Source organism: Elephantulus edwardii, unplaced genomic scaffold (genome assembly GCF_000299155.1).
Source record: "Elephantulus edwardii isolate Elephantulus edwardi_28Jun2011 unplaced genomic scaffold, EleEdw1.0 scaffold00029, whole genome shotgun sequence".
Taxonomy (NCBI): domain Eukaryota; kingdom Metazoa; phylum Chordata; class Mammalia; order Macroscelidea; family Macroscelididae; genus Elephantulus; species Elephantulus edwardii.
Window position 1 is genome coordinate 15,422,686 of NW_006399779.1, and position 7,599 is coordinate 15,430,284.

At 41.9% G+C, this 7,599-nt stretch overlaps 1 pseudogene; it reads left to right on the forward strand.

Moving 5' to 3' along the window:
• The first annotated feature begins 6,296 nt into the window (after positions 1-6,296).
• Positions 6,297-7,082, forward strand: LOC102858717 (annotated as a pseudogene).
• The last annotated feature ends 517 nt before the right edge of the window (positions 7,083-7,599 follow it).

Below are 7,599 nucleotides of genomic sequence, written 5' to 3' on the forward strand. Positions count from 1 at the left end.
GAAGTCTTTAGAGTAGGAACAGGACCACTGTTCAGTGTAGCCAAGAGTGCAGTAATGTGTTATAGTGTTCATTTCACTAGAGAAATGAGACTCTGCTTATCTACTTAAGGGGGAAAATCATTTTCAAGCACACAGTATGTATCTTGAACACACATACAATATCGTCTGCTTAAGTGGAAGCCATGGCAGGCTAATTATAGGTTATTAATAGATTAACAAAAACAGGTTCTCCATAATACAACTCATGGTTAGCCAACTCTGTACTGAGTACAAGTGCAAATTGCTTTTCTTTATAAATATGTTTTCTGCAAAAATCCCAGTGATTTACAAAGCTTTACCACCATGAGCCTAATGAGTCAGATTTCTTGTCATTTAGAAATAGAAATTCTCTGATTTGATCTTGTGCATGCTTCGAAACAGAGGCAGGAAAGTAGATGGAAAACTCAAGATCTGAAATGGGCAGTGGCAGGCAGAGCCAGTGTGTGTGGCGGTGGTGCCCTTGTGTGGAGGGTGAGCCTAGAGACTCCTCTTTCTGTGGGATGTTAAGTGAACCGTTATATTCCAGACATGGCCAGTTTTCCCTGCTTTCATTGTTTTTGCCACATCTAGCACAGAGGATTGAGCTGGGCTCCCTGCTCTGAAGGATAAGTCCATCTGGAACCTCAGAAGGTGACCTTTTCTTGAGGAACAAGAGTTTTTGTAGGCGCCATGAAGGTAAGAGTTTGGAGATGAAATATCCTAGGTTAGAGTTCAATGACAAGAGTCCTTGTAATAGACACAGAGACATTATGTGAAGGCAAAGTTTGGCAGCTATAAGCCAATGGTTGTCTGACATCCGTCTTCAGAAGCTAGGAGAAAGTTATGGAATGTTCTACCAGGCAACTTATAGATTTCTGGTCTGCGGAAAGAAAGAATAAGCTTCCTTTATTTTGTACCACCAGTTGTGAGTTAGTTTCAAAACACTTCTAGTCCTGTGCCTTCCTCATAATCACCGCTGTCCTGAAGCCATTGTCACAGCCACTGTGTCATTCTGACTCCTTAAGGGTCTTCCTCTTCTTCACCAACTCTCTACCAAGCATAATAACCTCCTTCAGGCGCTGGTCCCCACTGACAGTGTGTTCTGTAATGTGAGACAAAGTGTTAACATTGTTGCCTTTATGAAGAATTCTGATTACATTTCTTCCAAGATGAGATTTATTTATTTTTTCTTTTGGAATTCCATAGGATATTCCGTATTCTTTGCCAATACCAGCATTTAGTCCCCAATTTTGTGGTAATTTGTGGAGCCAGACCTACATAACTAATACTTTTGCTCACTTAATCAAATGGAGTCCCCTTTTCCAGCTGAGACTTAGTCAAATAGGAGGACACAATTAATTTTTAAAGAAAATGTATACTTCCAGTCCCACAGGCAATGGGTTTTTCTGTTTCACTCTCTGTGGCATCACCAGTTCCCACCTGATACTGCGCCTCAAAGGTGCTCAAGAAATTCTTGTTGAATGAATGAATGAATGAATGAATGTATTTATCACCAATAGAAAAGTAGCATTTGAAAAAAGTCATTGTAAATTTACAACTATTACAAGCATTTTTAATATAAAATTCTTTTAATTTTAATTGTGGTTTTAAGGAAGGTTTACAGAAAAGTTGGATTTTCATTTATTCATTGTTGCACAGACTTTTTTAAAATGTTTGTGCCTCTATTTCATTGAGTTTACAAAGAGATTCAACAGTGCCAATCAAAATGAATCATGGATAACATCGCAAACGTGTGAGGGTTCCAGAACACTTGGATTTGTACACACACTCTGAGGCAGATCAGAAACAAAGCAAGAATCTCTGTGGTTTCAAACCAAGAAATGTGTGTGTCAGAGCTGCATCCTTCCACCATACTTAGTTTACTACAAACAATTTAAAGTGTTTGTACTCCGCACATACATTCCTCCTACGTGTCCCCAATAGTGCACAGGATGTATTTCATTGTCTAGATGGTGCAGTGGGAGTTGTTGCTGCAGAAAGCATCTCGTTTCCTCTTCTACTTGTGTCTTGTCTGTCTTACTCACAGGAATAGCAACTGAATTCCTCCTCTTTCTTGTCCGCCTCAATGTCCCCAGCCCCTCCACCGTGTAGAGTACATCCAAGAACACCAAAACCATCAGTGAGTGAACACGCCGCCTCACCCCCTTTAATCCAGCACGGGGATGGGCATCTCTGCTCTCAGGTAAGGACCCACCTGGTTTTATTGCACTCCACTTTCCTGTGTTCTCAGATACTGGCTTCTGTCCAGGTGGAATCTGGGTGGCAACCCTGTGCCAAGCTCACTGTGCCATTTCCCCGACAACCTGTGCTCTCTTCCTGCCTTGGTGTCACATTTTTGTAATGTTCACAATATTTCAAACATTGGAAATATAACTTTACTATGTTTGCAATACAAGGGTAAAACATTTATGTGACTTGATTTATTATGAGCCTCACTGTATTGAGGTGGTGTGGACCTGCAATATCTCTTAGAGAAGAAATGAAGACTTAAGGCCAAGGACACAGGACTAGAACTTGAGGGAGCCAACATTTGAGCCCAGGCCATCTCATTCAGGAGTTCCTCTTCATTAAAGTTATACTATATTTATTATTCTCTAGTGCAACCTGAAGGGGCTTTGGTGAGCTAGTGTTAAGGAGCTGTGCTGTTGACACAAAGGCATGCAGTTCGAATCCACCAGCTGCACCATGGGAGAAAGATGGGCAGTTTCCTCCTATGTGAGTTACAGCCTCTCAAAACCCACTGGGGGTTCAGCAATGAGCCTTTTTAAAAATTTTTTCTGCTAGTTTATTTACAAAATTCAAATACATAGTTTTCAAGAACAAATTCTTTCCATTTCCCTCACCCCTCCACCCATCAAATTGTACAACCCCATGATTAATCTCCTCTCCCCCTGCACATCCTCATCCCTCTGCTTCCAACCTCTCCCACCCCTCTTGGATCCTTATACTCATTCTACAATAATGGTTTTATACAATATTTATCCTTGTGGGACTGAGTGAGTTCACTCAGCTTAATACTCTCCAGTCCCTCCCAAGTTAGGTAATTTACAAAATCATTGTTCCTGCGTGCTGCATAGTATTCCATTGTGTGACTATACCATAATTTCTCAATCCATCTATTTATGGTTGGACATTTGGGCTGTTTCCATGTTTTTGAGATGGTGAATAATGCTGCTATGAACATTGGTGTACAAATCTCAGTTTGTGTTTCGGTTCTCATTTTCTCAGGGTCAATTCCAAGTAGTGGAATAGATGGGTCATATGGAATTTCTATGTTCAGCTTTTTGAAGAAGCACCAAACTGCCTTCCAGAATGATTGTACTATTTTACAATCCCACCAACAATGTATAAAAGAGTTCCTTTCTCGCCACATTCTCTCCACCATTTATTACTTGCTGCCCTATAACTTTACTACTATTACTGGAGTGAGATGGTATCTCATTGTGGTTTTGATTTGCATCTCAACAATGAGCCAATTTTAGGGAACTCTGGTAGCCTGAAGGTACGAAGCTGTGCTGCAGTCCTGAAGGCATGCAGTTCAAGTCACCAGCTACTCCCTGGGAGAAAGATGGGCAATCTCTTCACATGCAATTAATTGCCTTTGAAAACCCACTGGAGGGTCTATGGGTCAGTTTCAACTTGACGGTAGACAACAACTGCAAAAACAACAGCAGTGTAACCTCTGTTCTACTCAGACTAATTGTGATGGAGTCTTCAGGGCGTTGTGATGCCAACCAAATATCAAACCTCTCTGGTGGCTCAAATCCACCAGTGGCTCCTCAGAGGAAAGCTGGACAATCTCTTCACATGAATTTCAGAGCTTCAGAAATCCAGTGGAGGATCAGCTCTGAGTGGGCACTGATTGGCAGCAAGGGGTTCGTTTTTGAATGAAAACACATTCCTCCCTCCTCAACGAGTATATTGCTATTGTTGTGCGGTATAGATTCCGGTATATACCAACTGTATAGACCTGGTGCCTCTGATCCCAATCCTGCTGGCCTTGTCAATGAGCAGACTGAACACTCAAGCACTTGACCACTGCTTCACCAGCATCCCTCTGAAGTATATGATGCACATGTGTTTTAATCCCAATTCATAAAGTCATTTTCTTTAAAACAGGTTTTAGCACTTGCTCATATTTATCTTGCTTAAATTACTGCCTACCTTCCTCTCTGGGCTCTTAGAGCCCAGGCTCTCCCTCCGCCCGTCTTTACTTCACAGATGCTGCCAGGCATTTCTGCACTGTCTCACCTACACCACCTATTCACCTTGGTACTTGCTTGCTCATACCCTTCCAATTGACTGCTTGTTGTCTCCAGAATACAGTATGAACTTTTCAGCTAGTGTGTCAGTTAAGATTAGCGTCAGCTCCATGGTAAGACAGAGTCAGAAGAGTGGTTTACACAACATAGATGTTTATTTCTCTCCTGCTTAACACAGTCTGCTCTGAGCTTGGCTCCTATTTCCTTCCATCGCATTGTGCTTCATGATAAAAAATGGCTACTGATGCACTAGCCCTTGTGTCCACATTCCAGAAGTTGCATTTGGGACCTTTCCTTACGTTCCGTTGGTCAGAACTTAATCAATTTACGGCCAAATTCAGTTGCTACAAAGTCTCAGAACTATAGTCCATCCTGTGCAAATAGTTTTTTATCACAGCTTGGCACTGAAAGCCGATTTCAATCAAGTACCCACTATGTTTTCCAGGTTCTCTTCTGCCTGGCTCTCTGAACACTCTGTCCCTTGTGAACTCCTTTGTTCACTGTCTCTGAAATACACCTAGTTCTTTGTCACCGTCTCTCCATTGGAATGCATTTTATGTTACACTCAAGCCACACCTTTGTTACCTTATTACCTTGGCTGCTTGAGCCTGGATTAATATCTTCTGAAGCTGAACTCTTCTAGCAGGAGCTGGGCATGTGAGTCCTTCAGATATTCACACTCCTCAGTTTTGAACTGCTCTTCTCAAGATGCCTTGAGCAGCTTACATTTTTAATTGTTTTTCACACATACATCTCTTTTTAGATTCCCCGAGGACGGGGACCCCTTACTCAATGAACACTCATTGGTCTCCTACCGCACACAGGTATTGTGGTATGTGTGTATGTGTGGGGAATTTATTGGGGATAAGATACGGACTCTCCTCAGAATCCTCCTCTGCCCCCACAGAGCCTTGTTTTAAAGCATGTGTATGTTAAGTGCTTCGTAAATTTCTGGTCAGTTATGGAGTCATAAGAAACCTATTGCCATCAAGTCATTTCTGACTCACAGCAACTTTATAGGCAGAGTGGAACTCCCCTGAGAGTTTCTGAGGTTTTGGTCTTACAAGAATAGGCCACAGAGAAGGTGGAAGGTTTAAACCACAAACCTTTCAGTTAGCAGGCCAGTGTTTAACCAATGTGCTGCCTGGCCCCTTGAGCAATATGAGTTGAAATTTATTTTCATGCTTATAACTTGTATTCATAATAATATTTATTGAGTGCTTGTTATATGCTAGACATTATGCTAATAGAGTAAAAACTGAGTTACTTTAGAAAAATCTGCTGTCAGAGACCTCTCTAGAGTGCAACAACATTATTCTTGAGACTAAGGTGCACCTGATCTTCTCAGTTGCATGCTATGCATCAGAGAGCAGGACAGTAACTAAAGATGACAGAAGAAGAATTGATGCCTTTGAGTTGTGGTGCTGGAGAAGAGTACTGAAGGTACCATGGACTGCCAAGAGCGCAAACAAGTCTAGCCTAGAGAGGTTGACACTAGGTTGCTTCTTGGAGGCTAGGATTTTGAAATTCTGTCTCACACACTTTGGTCATGTTTCCAGAGGGGACCAGTCTTTGGAGAAGGACACCATGCTTGGGAGAGGAAGACCCTGAATGAGATGGGTTGATACAGTGATAGTGACAAAGGGGACAAGTGTGTCGGAGATGGTGAGATTGACTCAGGACAGAGCAGAGATCAGAGCTATTGATCATAGGGTCACCATGAGTAGTAGTTGACATATTGGCACATAACAACAACAGGATTCAGACACCGACACTCTTCAGCTGTGAACTATGCTTCTCAGGATGACTTCAACACCCTACATCGCTAACTGAATCTGCAGTCAGCACCTATGACAGTAGCAGTCAAGAAATCAAAAGACGTGTTGCATAGAAAAATCTGCTAACAAGCAAAGTTGTCAGGTTAAAGACCATGTTGGGGGCGGGGGATAATTCTACTGAAGAAACAGCCACTCCCACGATCCTTTCATCAGTATCATGGTCAAATACTCTAATGTGAAGTCCACCATACTAGTGCTCAAGGCTAACAGAAAGAAGAAAAGCAAAGATATGAAAAGAAAGGAAAGAATAAAGAAACTCAACTTGGTATTGTTGGAATCTGACGGACGGTAACAAACTTTGGCGAAATTTCCGGAAGCATAGCCGTTGGCAAAATAAAGGAATCTGTATGCATGAGCTTGCTCTACGTCCTTGAACTTATACTCATGGTCTTTTTATACTGGAAGGTCCACATAAGGTGCTGATGAGGGCCCTAGCCCTCCAGAGCAGTTTCCAGTTGTCAGACTGTCTGATTCCAGGGTTGTCCTGCCATCTGTCTTTGGAAAATAACCTGATATAAATCCAGATGGACTTATTATTGGACATTCAAATGCAATTGGGCCAAGAGAACAATGGGAGCCAGTCTTTGAAGATGGAGAAAAGGGCTTTATTGGCCTCAAATAGAGGCTTTATTACACGTAATGAAGCAGATGATCTAAGAGAGAAAAGTAAAACAGCAGGAGAAGAAAAAAAAATGGCATGGATTAGAGCCTGTGCTGAAAAGAGAAACCAAGGGAAAAGATGACATTCCAGAAGAAGGGCAAGGAAATAGTCAACAATGAGAGATCAGTCATGTAAAGAAACTTCAGAGCTTCCAAGACCACAAACTTAAAATAAGGATAGAAGACAATAGGATTCTTTACAAAGCTTAGAAAGATGAATTTTTGTGTTAAGACACTTTTGGACAGGATAGCAAAATTAAAAGCTGACCGATGCTGCAAATGACTAAGATTTTTGTCTATATCTTACCTGTTGTGGCTTTTTGGTGTTATTTTCTGAATAAAATATTCAATGGATTTTTTTGTTTAAACTAAACAAAGGTGCACCTTAGTCTCAAGGCGTTCTGGTAGCCTAGTCGTAAGAAGCTGCGCTGCAATCCCAAAGGCATGTGATATGAATTCATCAGAACCTCCGCCGGAGAAGAATGGGCAATCTCTGTGTAATTAAGCTGCCTCTTGACTCCAACTTGACAGTTCCTGTAACAAGAACAACAAGGTGCGCCCCATCCAAGCCATGGTATTTCCAGTTGCTTCTTTTGCATGAATGCAGGATAATGAATAAAGAAGACCAAAGAAGAATCTGTGCCTGTGAGTCGTGGGGTGGGAGAGGATTACTGACGATCCTATGAACTGTCCAAAGAACAAACAGACCCATGCTGGAGGGTGTGCAGCCAGGGTGCTCCGTAGGGGAAAAGATGGTGAAATGTGCTTGGTCTTTTGTACTTTGGACGTGTGGTGAGGAG